The sequence below is a fragment of the Amphiura filiformis genome, chromosome 20 (genome assembly GCF_039555335.1).
Source record: "Amphiura filiformis chromosome 20, Afil_fr2py, whole genome shotgun sequence".
Lineage (NCBI taxonomy): Eukaryota > Metazoa > Echinodermata > Ophiuroidea > Amphilepidida > Amphiuridae > Amphiura > Amphiura filiformis.
Window position 1 is genome coordinate 59,938,922 of NC_092647.1, and position 19,386 is coordinate 59,958,307.

General features: G+C 36.4%; 3 pseudogenes; all 3 read left to right on the forward strand.

Moving 5' to 3' along the window:
* The window catches only part of LOC140142483 (leukocyte elastase inhibitor A pseudogene), a 44,243-nt pseudogene extending 34,052 nt beyond the window's left edge, over nt 1–10,191 (forward strand).
* Nucleotides 1,439–5,899, forward strand: LOC140142482 (leukocyte elastase inhibitor pseudogene; annotated as a pseudogene).
* A 1,110-nt stretch (nt 10,192–11,301) lies between the features above and the next one.
* Nucleotides 11,302–13,152, forward strand: LOC140142484 (leukocyte elastase inhibitor pseudogene; annotated as a pseudogene).
* Nucleotides 13,153–19,386: the final 6,234 nt, after the last annotated feature.

Genomic DNA, 19,386 nt, shown 5'->3' on the forward strand with positions numbered 1-19,386 from the left:
CAGTGCCCAGCTTGAAGCGGTGAATTTTGTCACAAAGACTGAAGCTACACGGAAAGCCATTAACTCATGGGTAGAAGAGCAAACAGCAGGAACGATACAACAACTTCTGGCACCAGGAGTTCTGTCACCCGATTCTCGTTTGGTTTTAATCAATGCCATATATTTCAAAGGTGAGTGGCAGGAGCAGTTTGAGGAACACAATACCAGAGATTTGCCCTTTCACATCTCGACATCAAACACTGTGACTGTCCCTATGATGCTCCAACAGGAGAAATTCAAATACTACCATGATACATCTCTGCAGTGTAAAATTCTTGTCATGGGTTACAAAGGACACAAAGTCAACATGATGGTAGCTCTTCCAGATGAAATTGATGGCCTAGCAAAGCTTGAATCCACCATCAATGAGGAAGTCTTAAAATCGTGGAGTTGCAATGGAAGAAAAGTGAAGTGCAGAGTTACCTTTCCAAAGTTCAAATTTACCAAGAGCTTCAGTCTTGTAGATCACCTCAAACAGATGGGAATGTCTGATTTGTTTCAAGATGGCAAAGCAGATCTCTCAGGGATAGCAAAAGATGATGAGCTTGTTGTGTCTGAAGTTATCCACAAAGCATTCCTTGATGTCAATGAAGAAGGAACAGAAGCTGCTGCTGCAACAGCTGTGATTATGACAAAAAAATGCAAGCGACCAAGACCAGAACTCCAGAACTTCAAGGCAGATCATCCGTTCATATTCTTCATTTGTGACAATACTTCAGGGGCTGTCATTTTCATGGGCCGTGTCATGTGTCCAGTTATTGAGTAACTATTAGCTTCCGAATTGGATGGACTCATATCTAAGCAATCTGTAGGAGGTGGTGTGACTGTATTTGAACATTTTGCCCTTGGTGGAATTTTCTACCCTTCAGGACTGTCATTTTCATGTCAAGTTTCCAGCTATTTTGTAACTATAAGCTTCTGGATTGGCCTATAAAGAAGGACATGTATCCCCCTTAAAATTTGACCAAAATTTTGTATAAGGCTTTAATCATAACAAAGATCACCTACATGTTATTACCTGTAGTGGATCTTTGTTTTTACACAGTCATGTACACCCGGGAGTACACCCAACATATATATATTGGGTTTGGGATAATTATTAATGTTGTGCACCTAGGGCTTAAGGGCTAGCATTTAATATTATGTCGAATAAAGCATGTTTGTAACAAAAAGTTCATGCATCGTTGAGGGAGATTATACTCTACATAATATGTACAAAAACAAAGTGAAAATGGGTGGCTTTGTTTCTACTGGTCAAGTAATATGGTACTACATGTTTAGGGGTTGCAAAAACAATGATCATTAAGGAATAGTAGTTTCTGCATCATCTTGAACTTTTCGTGAACAAATTAAAAGGAGGACCAATGACATCCACATGCTATCAGCATTAGTACCCGGGGGGGGGGGGGTACTCAGTACAAATGACCATACAGGGACGTGCCGTAAACATGGGTAGCATTTTCGGCCTTCTGGTATATCAATGACCCCTTTTTCAAAGCCTATTTTGGTATATGAATGGGTCCTTTTTTCAAGATTTTCTCAATTTTTTCGGAAAACAGCCCAATTTGTCCTTAATCTAGCCAAAATTTTCCCAAAATTTTGGGAAAATTTGTAAAAACTAAGACAATTTTGGTTAAATTCGGCTGAAATTTTTGACTTTTGGTATATCAATGGGTCCAAATTTCTTGAAAAATTGGTATATTTATGGGTCCACTTCCAAAATCTCAGAGGCACGTCCCTACCAAAACCAAACTTGAGTACCCCCCCCCCCCCCGGGTTTAGTACATTCTTGATTTTTTTTATTGGGGTTGTAGCATACAATATTTTGACATCTATTTTATCTAGCATCCATATAAACTTCCAACAACTTGGCATTCACACTAAATAAAAATAACATAAACCCCAATAATACATAGAGGAAGTATTATGTACTTTCCTATGGGACATACACGTTATGCTTCTCATATCAAAACCGTTAGAGCAATATTTTTTTCTGTCTGCAAATACTTTCCAAAATGTTGTTTTTATAACATTAAAAATTTAGCACCCCCCCCCCCAATTAATGTGTAATAATATAGCTATATGTGTAGGTTATTAAACTAAGTTTGATGAAATTTGTGTCAAAAATTCCTATCCTTTTCTGTCTAGTAGCCAATTGCATGGGGATTTGCTTCTAATTGGTGGTCTTGTTATGGTGGTGCCATATTGGTCATTCGCATATTTATAATAAATATAGTTTCCCTCCCTCTCTATTTCTTTCTCTTTCGAATACCTAGGGGAATGGGAATTATACTGTGTCTCATCTCAAGTTGAGAGTAAGGCCATGTTGGAATTTTTAGTGACAGATTCAAATCGTGCGTACTAACCTAATCCTGCAGGGCTTATACACATGCCCGGAAGGGCAAGTTGTCTGTACGCTGGCGACGCAACCACTTAAGCACACTGATTCGAGTCTGCCAGTACAAACTCTAACATGGCGTTACTCTCAACATGAATTGAGACACAGTATATTCATTTGTTTTCTGACAGTGAAAATGTATTTCAACAACTCTTCCTATACCTTTGTACAGGAGCCAACTATTGTTAATCCATGATGAATCCACACTCTTACCGTACCGTAGCGTATACGCGAACGCGAGCGAGACTACGTGTTACGCGAGAGCGCGTAAAATTTGTCATGCCTGGAACCTTTGTGTGTATGCAAACTTTCAATTTGAATTCAGTATTTTTCAGGTAGCGGCTAAACATTGCTGTTTTATTCTGTAGTTTTATTGCTGATATCAACAGAGAAATCATCAAAGTTTTTGTAACGCTGAGTGGCAATGATTGACTGACATTCCTCGTAAAATAATTGTGAATTATACGATCTTTAGCTTCTTTTCGTTGTTGAAAGGGATTCAATCATGTTTCACCGTTGTTCACCGATTAACAACTCGCGTCCGGCGCAAAGCTGCCCTCGCGAAGTAAACCACGCAGACGCATCGTTGTTAATCGGCGATGAACAACGGTGAAACATGATTGAATCCCTCAATAAATATTGAGATCTATAATTTGGGAGTAAGTCAAGACACAAAACTCAAAATGTTCTCTTGAATTATGTTCTCTTGTAGACTGATCATCATCATGACCACTCAAAGAAGTCAAATAGCTGCAAAAGTCAACAACCAATTTGGTCTGCAGTTGTATAACTCTATCAACAAACATCTTGGAAGTGATGACAATGTCTTCTTTTCTCCTCTGAGCATTACCACAGCTCTTGCAATGACCTACATGGGAGCCAGAGGGGACACAGCTAAACAGATGGAGAGTGTCATGAAATTAGAATCACTTGGAAAAGATGTCCATCATGCTCTTAAAGATCTAAACTCTGAACTTATCCCAACCTCACAATCTCTGCAGCGTGCTAATTTGTACCAGTTCAAACTTGCTAATCGTTTGTATGGTCAAAAGAGTTTCAATTTTCTGCCTGAATTCCTTGCATCCACACGTGATCTATACAATGCCCAGCTGGAAGCGGTGGATTTTATCACAGAGACCGAAGCCACACGGGAGGCCATTAACTCATGGGTAGAAGAGCAAACAGCAGGAAAGATACAACAACTTCTGGCACCAGGAGTTCTGTCACCCGATTCTCGTTTGGTTTTAGTCAATGCCTTATATTTTAAAGGTGAGTGGCAGGAGCAGTTTGAGGAACACAATACCAGAGATTTGCCCTTTCACATCTCGACGTCAAACACTGTTACGGTCCCAATGATGTTTCAACAGGAGACATTCAAATACTACCATGATGCATCTCTGCGTTGTCAAATCCTAGGCATGGGTTATAAAGGACACAAAGTCAACATGATGGTAGCTCTTCCAGATGAAATCAACGGTCTAGCTAAGCTTGAAGCAAACATCAAGGAGGAAGTCTTAAAATCGTGGAGTAGCAATGTGAGGTCCGAGGAGTGTAGAGTTACCTTTCCAAAGTTCAAATTTACCAAGAGCTTCAGTCTTGTAGATCACCTGAAACAGATGGGAATATCTGATTTGTTTCAAGATGGCAAAGCAGATCTCTCAGGGATTGCAAAAGATGAGCTTGTTGTGTCTGAAGTTGTCCACAAAGCATTCCTTGATGTCAACGAAAAAGGAACAGAAGCTGCTGCTGCAACAGCCGTGATGATGATGTTGGCATGTGCCATGGGGATACCAAAAGAACCAAAAACTTTTAAGGCAGATCATCCCTTCATGTTCTTCATTTGTGACAATTCTTCAGGAGCTGTCATTTTCATGGGTCGTGTCATGCATCCAGTTATTGAGTAACTTCCAAGTATTGGCTTCTTATGTGTTGGCTTCTGGACTTGTAAAAAGTAGGCCATGTATCCATGCAGTGACTGGTAATATGTAGTAATGAGATGTGGCTAGTAACTGTATAAGTTTTAAATGTGCATAACACTGTCTGAGAAAAAAAAGCGCAGTGATTTTTAGTGCGCTACGCACAGGCACAACGCCTAGACGTTGATCCACAAGCCTCAGCACACAAGCCTCGACACACTTTACAGAACCAATATTTAGTTCAATATTTTGCATGCATTTTGCTGTTGTGGCAAATTATGAAGTGTTCAAGTCTTTATTGGCCACCATAAACATTCTATTAAAATATATTTGAAATTGGCTAAGGGATGTTAACAAATCTTTGACTGATTTAATGCGGGCCTCTAAGTTTTATTTTTGTACCATTTGGTGACAAATTGTTAATGATAATCTTGATTCTTTTAATTTAATTGTTTTCTTTATAGTAGTAGTAGTGGTAAATCTTTATTTATTCAGGGTTACTCAGTTCAGTAATACATACTGGTCTCTCCATGAGACCGTGATTAAAATTATACAAAATATAAACATTTAACATATTAGATCAAATTCAACATAGCAATAACAACATGTATAATGAAACAAAATTAAAAGATAATTACTTGATTACAGAAGATTTAAAAGTATTGACACTCATATTTGACAGCTAGGTTGTATCTAACATCAGTTAGAAGTTTATTCCATAAGGTTCTACCTCTATAAAGGAAAGTACGTTTCCCTTGTATGATTTGCCAGACTGGAATTACAAGTGAATTTGATGATTGGCTATGGGTATTTTTGGAATGAATGAAGTGAAAATAAATTTAGATGACAAGTAAGATGGCGCATCATGTTTTTAAACATGATGCGCCATCTTACTTGTAAAACATTTAAAAACAAGCAAATTAAAGAAGCTGATTTTTCCATCTTTTGTCAAGTTTATCCCAATTAAGGGATGCCATTAAAACATCAATTGGGGTTCTGATATCAGCAGATAACAGTACATGAGCAAGCTTATTTTGAAGAATTTGAAGAGAATTTGAGTACTCAACATGCATAGATGTTAGACCAAACAGGACTGCAGTTTTAAATAGTGGCCAATCGCATGAGGATTTGCTTTTACTTGGTGGTCTTGCCATTGTGGTGCCATATTAGTCATACGCATAATAAATATAGTAAAAGCTAACTGCTTGCACTTTTCCATCCGTCTCTATATTTCTTTCTCTTTCAGATAGCCATGGGAATGGGAATTATGCTGTGTCTCGTCTCAAGTTGAGAATAACGCCATGTTGGATTTTGTAGTGGCAGATTCAAAATGCATGCGCTAACCTAATCTCACGGTTTATTATATACACACATGCAGATGGGCGACTTGTCCATACGCTGGTGATGTAACCGCATAAATGCACTGATTTGAGTCTGCAACTACATTGAAATCAAACATGGGGATACTCTCAACTTCAGATGAACTATATTCATTTGTTTTCTGACATGAAAAATGTATTTATATAAAGATTGAGGTCTATAATTTGGGAGTAAATCAAGACACAAACTCAAAATGTTCTCTTGAATTATGTTCTCTTGTAGACTACTCATCATCATGACCACTCAAAGAAGTAAAATAGCAGCAAAAGTCAACAACCAATTTGGTCTGCAGTTGTATAACTCTATCAACAAACATCTTGGAAGTGATGACAATGTCTTCTTTTCTCCACTGAGCATTACCACAGCTCTTGCAATGACGTACATGGGAGCTAGAGGGGACACAGCTAAACAGATGGAGAGTGTCATGAAATTGGAATCACTTGGAAAAGATGTCCATCATGCTCTCAAAGATCTAAACTCTGAACTTATCCCAACCTCACAATCTCTGCAGCGTGCTAATTTGTTCCAGTTGAAACTAGCCAATCGTTTGTATGGTCAAAAGAGTTTAAATTTTCGGCCTGAATTCCTTGCGTCCACACACGATCTATACAATGCCCAGCTTGAAGCGGTGGATTTTGTTACAGAGACCGAAGCCACACGGGAAGCCATTAACTCATGGGTAGAAGAGCAAACAGCAGGAAAGATACAACAACTTCTGGCACCAGGAGTTCTGACACCCGATTCTCGTTTGGTTTTAGTCAATGCCATATATTTCAAAGGTGAGTGGCAGGAGCAGTTTGAGGAACACAATACCAGAGATTTGCCCTTTCACATCTCCACATCAAACACTGTGACTGTCCCAATGATGTACCAACAGGAGACATTCAACTACTACCATGATGCATCTCTGCGTTGTCAAATCCTAGGCATGGGTTACAAAGGACACAAAGTCAACATGATGGTAGCTCTTCCAGATGAAATCAATGGTCTAGCTAAGCTTGAAGCAAACATCAATGAGAAGGTCTTAAAATCGTGGAGTAACAATGTGAGGTCAGAGGAGTGCAGAGTTACCTTTCCAAAGTTCAAATTTACCAAGAGCTTCAGTCTTGTAGATCACCTGAAACAGATGGGAATATCTGATTTGTTTCAAGACGGCAAAGCAGATCTTTCAGGGATCGCAAAAGATGAGCTTGTTGTGTCTGAAGTTATCCACAAAGCATTCCTTGATGTCAATGAAAAAGGAACAGAAGCTGCTGCTGCAACAGCATTATGGGGATGTGCCCCGGGGATACCAACAGAACCAAAAACTTTCAAGGCAGATCATCCTTTCATGTTCTTCATTTGTGACAATTCCTCAGGAGCTGTGATTTTCATGGGTCGTGTAATGCATCCAGTAATTGAGTAACTTCATGTGCTGGCTTCTAGACTCGTAAAAAGAAGGCCATGTATCCATGCAGTGGTAATCTATAGTAATTATGAGATGTGGCTAGTGACTGTATAAGTTTTAAATGTGCATATAACCCTTTCTGAGAACTAATATTTAGTTGAATATTTTGCATGCATTTTGCTGTTGTGGCAAATTATGAAGTGTTCAAGTATTTATTGGCCCTATAAACCATTCTATTAAAATACACTTGAAATTCGTTAAGGAATATTAACAAATCTTTGACTGCTTTAATGTGGGGCACCTCTAAGTTTTATTTTTGCACCATTTGGTGACAAATTGTTATTGATAATCTTGATTCTTTTAATTTAATCATTTTCTCTATTGTGGCCAATCGCATGAGAATTTCCTTTTACTTGGTCATGGTGGTCTTGCCATGGTGGTGCCATATTAGTCATGCACTTCTCCATCCGTCTCTCTATTTCCTTCTCTTTCAGATAGCCATGGGAAATTGAATTATACTGTGTCTTATCTCAAGTTGAGAATAAGGCCATGTTGGATTTCGTAGTGGCAGATTCAAAATGCATGCGCTAACCTAATCTTGTGGTTTGTATGTATACACACAAGCAGATGGGCGACTTGTCCATACGCTGGTGACGTAACCGCATAAATGCACTGATTTGAGTCTGCAACTACATTAAAATCAAACATGGCATTACTCTCAACTTCAGGTGAACTATAATCATTTGTTTTCTGACATGGAAAATGTATATAAATATTGAGGTCTTCATGTATAATTTGGGAGTAAATCAAGACACAAACTCAAAATGTTCTCTTGAATTATGTTCTCTTGTAGACTGATCATCATCATGACCACTCAAAGAAGTCAAATAGCTGCAAATGTCAACAACCAATTTGGTCTGCAGTTGTATAACTCTATCAACAAACATCTTGGAATTGAGGATAATGTCTTCTTTTCTCCTCTGAGCATTACCACAGCTCTTGCAATGACATACATGGGAGCTAGAGGGGACACAGCTAAACAGATGGAGAGTGTCATGAAATTAGAATCACTTGGAAAAGATGTCCATCATGCTCTCAAAGATCTAAACTCTGAACTTATCCCAACCTCACAATCTCTGCAGCGTGCTAATTTGTACCAGTTCAAACTTGCTAATCGTTTGTATGGTCAAAAGAGTTTCAATTTTCTGCCTGAATTCCTTGCATCCACGCGTGATCTATACAATGCCCAGCTGGAAGCGGTGGATTTTATCACAGAGACCGAAGCCACACGGGAGGCTATTAACTCATGGGTAGAAGAGCAAACAGCAGGAAAGATACAACAACTTCTGGCACCAGGAGTTCTGTCACCCGATTCTCGTTTGGTTTTAGTCAATGCCTTATATTTTAAAGGTGAGTGGCAAGAGCAGTTTGAGGAATGCAGTACCATGGATTTGCCCTTTCACATTACAACTTCAAACACTGTAACTGTCCCTATGATGTACCAACAGGAGACATTCAGCTACTATCATGACAAATCTCTGCGATGTCAAATCCTTCGCATGGGTTACAAAGGACACAAAGTCAACATGATGGTAGCTCTTCCAGATGAAATCAATGGTCTAGGCAAGCTAGAAGCAAACATCAATGAGAAGGTCTTAAAATCGTGGAGTAGCAATGTGAGGTCAGAGGAGTGCAGAGTTACCTTTCCAAAGTTCAAATTTACCAAGAGCTTCAGTCTTGTAGATCACCTTAAACAGATGGGAATATCCGATTTGTTTCAAGATGGCAAAGCAGATCTCTCGGGGATCGCAAAAGATGAGCTTGTTGTGTCTGAAGTTGTCCACAAAGCATTCCTTGATGTCAACGAAAAAGGAACGGAAGCTGCTGCTGCAACAGCCGTGATGATGTTGTTGGGATGTGCCATGGGGATACCAAAAGAACCAAAAACTTTTAAGGCAGATCATCCCTTCATGTTCTTCATTTGTGACAATTCTTCAGGAGCTGTCATTTTCATGGGTCGTGTCATGCATCCAGTTATTGAGTAACTTGAAGTATTGGCTTCTTATGTGTTGGCTTCTGGACTTGTAAAAAGTAGGCCAATATGTATCCATGCAGTGACTGGTAATATGTAGTAATGAGATGCGGCTAGTGACTGTAAAGTTTTAAATGTGCATAACACTGTCTGAGAAAAGAAAAAGCGCAGTGATTTATAGTGCGCTACGCACAGGCACAACGCCTAGACGTTGATCCACAAACCTCAGCACACAAGCCTCAACACACTTTACAGAACCAATATTTAGTTCAATATTTTGCATGCATTTTGCTGTTTTGGCAAATTATGCAGTGTTCGGGTATTTATTGGCCCCCATAAACATTCTATTAAAATATACTTGAAATTGGCTAAGGGATGTTAACAAGTCTTTGACTGATTTGATCATGTTGATATGGGCCTCTGGGTCAATTAGTTTTATTTTTGTACCATTTGGTGACAAAATCGTGAATGGTATGATTTCATTTGAAATGTTTGTTATATTCTGAATATTGATTATCTTGATTCTTTTAATTCAATCGTAACAACCCAGCAGTTAATGCAAAACATTTTACAGGAAACATTTAAATGTGGGGTTATAAAGGGTATAAAATGTTTTAATAACATTCAGAAAGCAGTTTGAAAACTTCAGGTAAAATTTATGTGTTGACAAATATTTTCCAAATATGTTTGCCAAAAAATATTCTACAATAACATTTTAACAACATTTTAAAAATGATGAAGAAAGTTAAACGATTACTCAAAGCGTGTTTTTGCTTACCTGAGAGCTTTCGGAATGTATCACTATTCCTTGTTCACTCGGTTGATGGACTGGTGAATATGATGCTTGCTACTGGTCAGAAACAGTCGGGTGTCTGGTACTGACGGAGTAGGGATATGTAGGCTCCAGAAAGTCTATGGCGACCCTGGTCCCGATTCAAGTCACTTTTATTAGTCCTGATGTGTATGGAATCCTTCACGCCCCTCCGGAACCAGTCCGTTTCTCTATCGAGGATTTTAGCCCTGTTCCAATCAACAGTATGACCTGATGATCTCCCACAGGCGAGGTGGTAGTGCTGGGTCTGCGGTGTTCAGCGATTCGGGTGTTCAACTGACGGGCTGTACCAGACACATGACTCACGTCACGGTCCGACGGTTTCTGACCAGTAGCAAGCATCATATTCACCAGTCCATCAACCGTGTGAACAAGGAATAGTGATACATTCCGAAAGCTCTCAGGTGAACAAAAACAAGCTTTGAGTAATTGTTTAACTTTCTTCATCATGACTCAACCAAAGCAGCTAAGTCTACATCAACATTTTAAAAATGTTATTACAGTGTTTTCATGACCTTTCAAGTTAAAACTTGACATTTAAAACATTTTGACCAAAACCAAAAAGTGTTTATAACATGAAGAGCTTTGTTTCAAAACCCCTTACATCCACTTTTGGCCAAATTGAGTTATTGGCATAATATTATAGTGTGGGTAAAAATACACATTTTGGTGGTTGTTTGACCTTCATACTACCTTCCCTTCGGAGTTATCGCATATTTCCGTTTGGGAAATCTTAGGAATTTCCGAAATCTGAACTTAAAATAAATATAGAATTGTTTTGTTTAAAAATTTTTGATGTATAATGGTAGCCTAGAATGTTCTTTACCTATTAAAACCAAAAGGAACTGTTTTTGGGTCACTACATTTGAAAAAAATCATTTTAATTAACAAAAGGTGTAGCTTCGAAATACCCAAAAATGCCATTTTCCGAATTTAATTAAAAATTCATAATTAAAAAAGTAAATGAGATATTTCAATTTTTCTTTTTGATTTTCAAAGCATTAGTCAAGTTACATAATGTAGTGCAAACAAATGGGCTCAAATTTGATTGCAAAGGTGGTTTCTAGAAAAGGGGTAAATTTATTTTGTTGCAAAACCCTTACATCCACAAAAGGTGCGATATAAAAGAAATAATAAAATAAATAGGAAGCCTTGAAAATTGTCCCAAACCTATTCTTTTAGTTTCTATTCATCAACACTTTATCCAATCCCGAATTGAATCAAATCGAACAAGTAATACTTGCACAATTAAAAAAAGCTGTTTTTCTCAAAAAGTCAAAAGTGGATGTAAGGGGTTTTGCAACAAAGCTCTTCACATGTTGATAACATTTTAATAACATTTTTTGTGTTTGCTGGAAAAGGAAACCTAATTGTCTGTACACGTGGTAGATCTTTGTAGTTTACAGTTGAGAGCACAATGTGTGAGTTTAGAGTGTAATTTGATATCAAATCAAGACTTTTAAGTCAAATTTGTAAAAACTCAGAATGTACCTTTAATTTCTTTTATAGACTGCTCATCACCATGACAACTCAAAGGAGTAGAGTTGCTGCAAAAATCAACAACCAGTTTGGTCTACAGTTGTATAACTCTATCAACAAACATCTTGGAAGTGATGACAATGTCTTCTTTTCTCCTCTGAGCATTACCACAGCTCTTGCAATGACATACATGGGAGCCAGAGGAGACACAGCTAAACAGATGGAGAGTGTCATGAAATTGGAATTACTTGGAAAAGATGTCCATCATGCTCTTAAAGACCTGAACTCTGAACTTTTTCCGATTAGACTATCACCATCTTTGCAACGTCATGCTAATTTGTACCAGTTGAAACTAGCCAATCGCTTATATGGTCAAAAGGGTTTCAAATTTTTGCCTGAATTCCTTGCATCCACACGCGATCTTTACAATGCCCAGCTGGAAGCAGTGGATTTTATCACTGAGACCGAAGCCACACGGGAAGCCATTAACTCATGGGTAGAAGAGCAAACAGCAGGAAAGATACAACAACTTCTGGCACCAGGAGTTCTGACACCTGATTCTCGTTTGGTTTTAGTGAATGCTTTATATTTCAAAGGCAAATGGAAGGAGCAGTTCAAGACATACAATACAAGGGCTTTACCCTTTCGCATTACAACTTCAAAAACTGTAACTGTCCCGATGATGTTTCAAAAGGAGACATTCAGCTACTATCATGACAAATCTCTGCGATGTCAAATCCTTGTCATGGGTTATAAAGGACACAAAGTCAACATGATGGTAGCTCTTCCAGATGAAATCAACGGTCTAGCTAAGCTTGAAGCAAACATCAATGAGGAAGTCTTAAAATCATGGAGTAGCAATATAAGGTCAGAGGAGTGCAGAGTTACTTTCCCAAAGTTCAAATTTACCAAGAGCTTCAGTCTTGTAGATCACCTAAAACAGATGGGAATGTCTGATTTGTTTCAAAATGGCAAAGCAGATCTCTCGGGGATTGCAAAAGATGAGCTTGTTGTGTCTGAAGTTATCCACAAAGCATTCCTTGATGTCAATGAAGAAGGAACAGAAGCTGCTGCTGCAACAGCTGTCGTGATGATGGCACAATGTGCAATGGTACCAAGAGAACCAAAAATCTTTAAGGCAGATCATCCCTTCATGTTCTTCATTTGTGACAATTCCTCAGGGGCGGTCATTTTCATGGGTCGTGTCACACGTCCAGTTATTGAGTAAATTCAAGTTTATATATGTGACCCGCTCTGACAACACCAGGAACAAATCGCATTTTTGACATTTCATGATTTGAATAAAAATGTTAAGCACTAGACAATAAGCTTTAACTTTCAAAGATATGATAATTTTGTAAATGATACCTTGATTTTTTTCCAAATTGCTATTCTGAGTATTGGGCCAATTAGTTTCCTGTCTTACACAGGAATGAATTGGGATTATCATAGTTCAACTGTTATTTATTGATTAAATAAACCTATTTTTAATAAGTACTTTCAATGATTTAGTCCACTTTATCCCACAGTCAAATACCATGAAATTAAGAATCCCAAATTTCATTTTTTTATGCGAGTGTCATTTTTAAAGGCCTTTAACTAAAAAATATGTCTGGCGACTTGTTCCGGGTTTAGTTGGAGCTGGTCACCAGAAAAAGGTCAAAAATTTAATCAATAATCCATGTAAAACTAGAGCGATAACCGCACCATAGCTGAACCATGTGGCTTCGGCAGTATATTGTGGCAGGCCAATACCTACAATTGAAGCATTTTGAAAACTTGACCTTTGACCCCTTTATTGCCCCTTAATGACCTTAAATGAATTTTAAAATATTTGCAACATGTTTAGAAAGTCATAAGAATCACTTGCGTTTAAATTTCGGCTCAATCGGAGCATTTTGAAAAACTTGACCTTTGACCCCTTTATTACCCCTTAATGACCTTAAATGAATTTTAAAATATTTGCAACATGTTTAGAAAGTCATAAGAATCACTTGCGTTTAAATTTCGGCTCAATCGGAGCATTTTGAAAAACTTGACCTTTGACCCCTTTATTACCCCTTAATGACCTTAAATGAATCTTAAAATGTTTTTAAAATGTTTAGCATGTCATAAGGATCATTGCATATAAATTTCAGCTCAATTGGAGCATTTTGAAAAACTTGACCTTTGACCCCTTTATGACCCCTTAATGACCTTAAATGAATTTTAAAATATTTGCAACATGTTTAGAATGTCATAAGGATCATTGCGTTTAAATTTCAGCTCAATTGGAGCATTTTGAACAACTTGACCTTTGACCCCTTTAGGACCCCTTAATGACCTTAAATAAATTTTAAAATGTTTTAAACATGTTTAGAATGTCATAAGGATCATTGCATTTCAATTTAAGCTCAATCGGAGCATTTTTGGTTAAAATTACCTTTTTTGACCACTGTGACCCCTGGATGACCTCTGACGTTTGGAAATATTTTTATTATATTCTTTATGTTTTTCTCTTTCATATGACACCACTCATGGGGTCATACCTTTGTGGCATTTAGAGATATGTCCATTTCAGACCAAATGGTTAGTTAGGGACCTAGTAACCTAGTAACATACACAGTTATAGGCTGATACCATTTCATGGTTCAGCAAAAATCAAATACTTTTGAACATATTATTCCTTGGATCAGGAAAGTTACTCAACTTTCCTGCTTGGATAACATGTTGTTTTCCACAAAAGCTGATTCTTCTGAGCTGTAATTGAATTTTCCATTGAAATAAACATGAAATTACCTCTAGCTGAAAATGTTTTGATGTATATTAAGTAGATGAAGACAAACACATGAAAAAGCTACGCCATTCTTATTTGCATGCACAGAAATTGTGACCAAATCAATGGTTAATCAGGATATTTTCATTTGAAATAAATAACCTGTGAAATCATTGTAAATCTAAAAGATATCCAAATTCATGAAATAGATACATTTGTAGGATTGTAGAATTAAAGTTGATTAGATTTTTTTAATTGCCAAATCCAAAAATACTCTAGTTTAGATTTTCACCATCTTGGCTGATGGCTTCTTCAAAATGACCACTGGGAATCCACTTTTCCTGTGGGATTGCAATTTTTGCATCTCTGTAGGCTTATTATAGTTCTTATAATTGGATTGTATATAAGGTCTAGAGAGTCCCTATTGACGGTTTTGTCCCCCCCCCCCTTCTAATCCAAATTGCATCATTTGTTTGTTAATTGGTTACCGTCTTTCTCTTTCCTGTGTTGAGTAATTATTCTGCTACTGACATTATGAGTATATTTTAATAATATTTCATTAGATTGTACATTTTTTGGTGATTGTTTATAGCAACAAGTTTATGGTTTGGTATAGTGTGGGGTTATACTGTATACACATGTTCGAATGACCAGAAATATTCATGAAATGGCTTTATGCATGCATGTTTGACTAAAAATGGTTGAAAAAGGGTTGCCTTTTTCTAGAATGGGCAAGTACCTTATGTTGGATAAATTTAACACATATGACTTCAGATTTATAGTGTGTTTCATCTCAAGTTGAGAGTAATGACATGTTGGATTTGCAGTGGCAGATTTGAATGAGTGCGTTTACATGATTGTGTCTCAAGCGTACGGACAAATCACCCTTCTACGCATGTGTATATGCCCGCTTTATAAAGTTTGAATCTGTCTGCAAAATTGCAACATGACGTTACTCTCAACTTGTGACGAGTCAGGCTAAATAGGATGGATAAAATGAAACTTGTCACTATATGAAAGTGGAGGTCTATTGACAAGTATGATGTTTGCTTTAACATGTTTAATATACCGTACTGACGCGAGTATAGTCCCACCTTCGAGTAAAGTCCCACCCCAAATTTTTGAAAATTTCAGAAAAAAAAAAAAAAAAAAAAATTAAATTTTTTTTTAAGTTATTTATTTTTTCGGCTTTGGAGTGTTCCAGGACCTAGACCTAAATGCTAGGATCATTCATGGTTGACCTAAAAAAAAATAAAAGATGTTTTGTATTTTTAATATGAAAATTGATCAGTTGTATTCATGTCATACTCTATTAATGATTTCAAAATGCATTCAAATTCAATGCATTTTGAAATCATTAATAGAGTATGACATGAATACAAATTATCAATTTTCATATTAAAAATACAAAATATCTTAATTTTTTTTTTTTTTAGGTCAACCATGAATGATCTAGCATTTAGGTCTAGATCCAGGGACACTACAAAACCAAAAAAAAAAAAAAAATTAAAAAAATTTTTTTTTTTTTTTTGAAATTCGAGTATAGTCCCACCCCCCCAATTTTGACAAATGTTCACCCAAAAACGGGGTGGGACTATACTCGCGTCAGTACGGTAATTATAATGATTGCTCGGTCACCCACAGTATTTTTGTGTGACCTCTGTGACTCGAATACACCAGACAGGTACACCAAATTGCATTCTGAATACAAACTAAAATTGTTAGGTCTTTTATGAAACTTCATGTATATCTTCAATACGATAGGTCAAATTTTTTTATGGTGGTCGGCTTTTCCTCCATATCATCAAGATTTATAAAGTTTCAAAAATGTCAATTATAATTTGCTATAAAATTTGTACTATATCACAAATTTGGAGTGTCTGATGTACTCTCAGGTTCGACAAAAAATACTGTGCAAAGGTCCCTTTTTTTGTTAATATAAGGGCCCTTTTATGGTTAATATAATTTCTCATATTTTAACCCCCCCCCCTTTTTTTGTGCACTGAGTGAATTCTATAAATTCATCTGTGCTGATAATAAATCACCCCCTGAATATAATTTACATGCACACAGAAACCAAAGCCAATGTGCACATGAAGAGTACTATGTTATATTATTTTTTTTTTATAGATTTTGACATAAATATTTTAAGCCTGCATGTATATATAAGCTATTAGAATAAAAAATGTATTATTTTGACAGCAAGAGTATATTTATATTATAAACCTGGATATATGCTATTTGAATGAAAATATTGTTACTCATATGTTAAGCATTTTTATTTACCCAGTCTATGCATGAAGGGTGTAGCATTGTAAACGTGGAAGAAATGAATGAAAATATTGTTACTCAACTCATATGTTAAGCATTAAAGCAATTTTATATACCTGGGCTATGCATGAGGGGTGTAGCATTGTAAACGTGGAAGAGATGTGACACGGTCTGATCCAATCAGAATAAAGGAGGCAAAAACTAAGTTATCATCTTAGCCCATTGACCAAGATTTATATTAGAAATTTTATTTGAATGAACACAGCTGCCAACAGCATAACGACTATCCATACACTGTGTGATAAACGCCCACGTCCACATGTGCGTATTAAACACAGAAGTGAAAATTGAATGGCAACTCACTCGTGATTGGTTAGCATTGTCATGTCCACGGTCGTGCATTCACATGGAATTTGAAAATATGTTACATACGATCGCAATCGGATTGCACACAGCTGTATTCATTCAAATGAAATTTTTACTATTGTGCTCTTATGCTGAAATCCTAAAGCGTACATCTGGTTGCAAAGTACTATGAGTGTTCAAAGGGGCATGACCCCGGGGGCATGACGAGATCAACACCTGTGTCTCCCACTCTATCCTATCAAAATGAAGATTTTGAGATCATAAGAAAGCTATGATTTTACTCATAATCCCAGGGAAAGTTTAGGCATGAGATGTTTTATGAATGGTAACATATGATAGCCTCATCCCCTATGCTACTATAGTGGTAATACCACACACCCATACTGTTCTATGGGCTGTTGTGAAATACAGTTTTGCTCCTAATATCAAAACTGCTATGAAGTTTGACTCAAAACTTATGAATCAGATTATTTTGGTACAGGCTTCAATATGGTGTATTGTACAAAACTCAATATGATAAAAATCTGCATGACTGCAAATGTTGTATCTCATTCGTTTTTATGTTGTACTTTTGCAATTGTTACCTTTTTCTGTTTCTAAGAGCTGGGTTGGTTCAGGTCACAGATTGTCCCACTCAGAGGGTTAACAAAATTTGTGAAATGTGTACATTATAAACATGTCTATATAAACTGGTCTATGTACTTCAGTGTTCTGTAGCCTAATATTGCCAAAGTGTTCATTAGAACTATATTATTTTAGTATATTTGGTAAATTCAAATGATAAAATCTGTGTACAATTTATGATTTTCAAAGGCTTCAGATTTTGTATAGGTGAGGTGACCACAGTCACAGTCATTGTAAACAGGTTTGGGTCTGTATTTAAAAACTGGTTATCAACATGCTTTAGAGAGAACAGTATAATGAGTATTGCACTGTTCTATAGCCCAATATTGCCAAAGTGTTCAATATAAAACTATATTATATCTAAAATCAGCGTCACAGTCAGATTTTTTTTGTATGCGGGTGTAGATTTTGTAGATCATCCAAATGCAGACCTTTTCAAGAGAAATCTTCATTCTGGTAAAAAGTAGACCTTTATCCCCCTCTGCAATTTATTTTTGGATCCTAGTTTTTAACAAATTTTACAAAAAGTTCAAGATTTGTGGTATATTTTTTGACATTTTTTTTGCCCTACATGTATTTTGCATTTTTTTGCAGACAATGCAGACCTTATGCAGATTTATGGGAGGCACACCCCTGGCTACGTGCCTGCTAGTGCTATCATTGATTGTGCCTTTAATACAAAAATGTTGATGATTTGTGAAAGGTGTATATTGGAAACATAAAATATGTGTATAAAATTGTGTATTCATACGTAGTGGTATAAATTAAATTGGACAAAATTTTTGACTTCAACACTACTTAAAATTTGATCGCTTACCGGGAGCGCTTTCACAGTACCAACAGGACGTCATCGAAGGTTGTCAACAAGCCATATCCGCCTGAGGATACAGTTGGTACTTTGAAAGCTCCAGGTAAGGGATCAAATTTTAAGTAGTGTTGAAGTCAAAAAATTCTTCTAATATATAATATGTATATTTGATAAATTCAAATTAAATTTCAAAATGTGTATATTGTAAACACATCTATATATATTTGATAAATTCCAAGTCTGACTCTATATTTCTTTATTACATATTTATTAATTATTAAGACTTCATGTTTTGTAAAGATAAGTTCTAAACATAGGTCATGATATAGATTCCATATTATTTTGCAGCATTGGGAAATGGTTTAAGGCACTGATACTATGTTTAAAATCTTAATATATGATTTTGGTAAGATTTTAATTTGGTTTTTCTTCGCTAAGTATTATAAAATATAGTCCTAATTAGTAACAACTGTCAGAAATGTATAACCTAATGTCACACATTAAGTCCACAATAGAACTCCATGTTCAACTGTCAATTTAGCCATTGGGGGTTCTTTCACTTTATCTTGTAATGTTATTTTGGACAGATTAAATTGGACAGAAACCTTTCCAGACAGTTATTACTGCTATTATTTCAGGATTTTGAGTGAAGAATAATTAACAAAGTTGAAATTTAAAGGAAATTGTACATTATCGCTTAAAAGTTTAAGTATATACCTGATGTACTTGTACCTATATTAATGTTGCATACTTATATTAACTGTACCAGTTTGTGATTAATGTTAAAATAAAATTGATTAATTGATTGAAAACATAGGCTCTCATTCTCAATATGCCCCAGAAGGTGATGTTCCATCCCCAGCAGTAGTAAGTACTGGGTGAGTATCACAGGGTGCAGATTTAAAAAGACTGACGCACCCCTTGTGTACGGGCCTGAGTGTGCTTGATATTATGACTATGCCTCAACCCTAAGTGTATCAAGTTGTTTTTCACATCTTATATACAAGTTTAAGTCTATTATACATGATGGTAACAAAAATGATTTGATTCATGAAAGGAATATCCCAATTGTAGCCAATGCACCTTTAGGGTTTCTTTT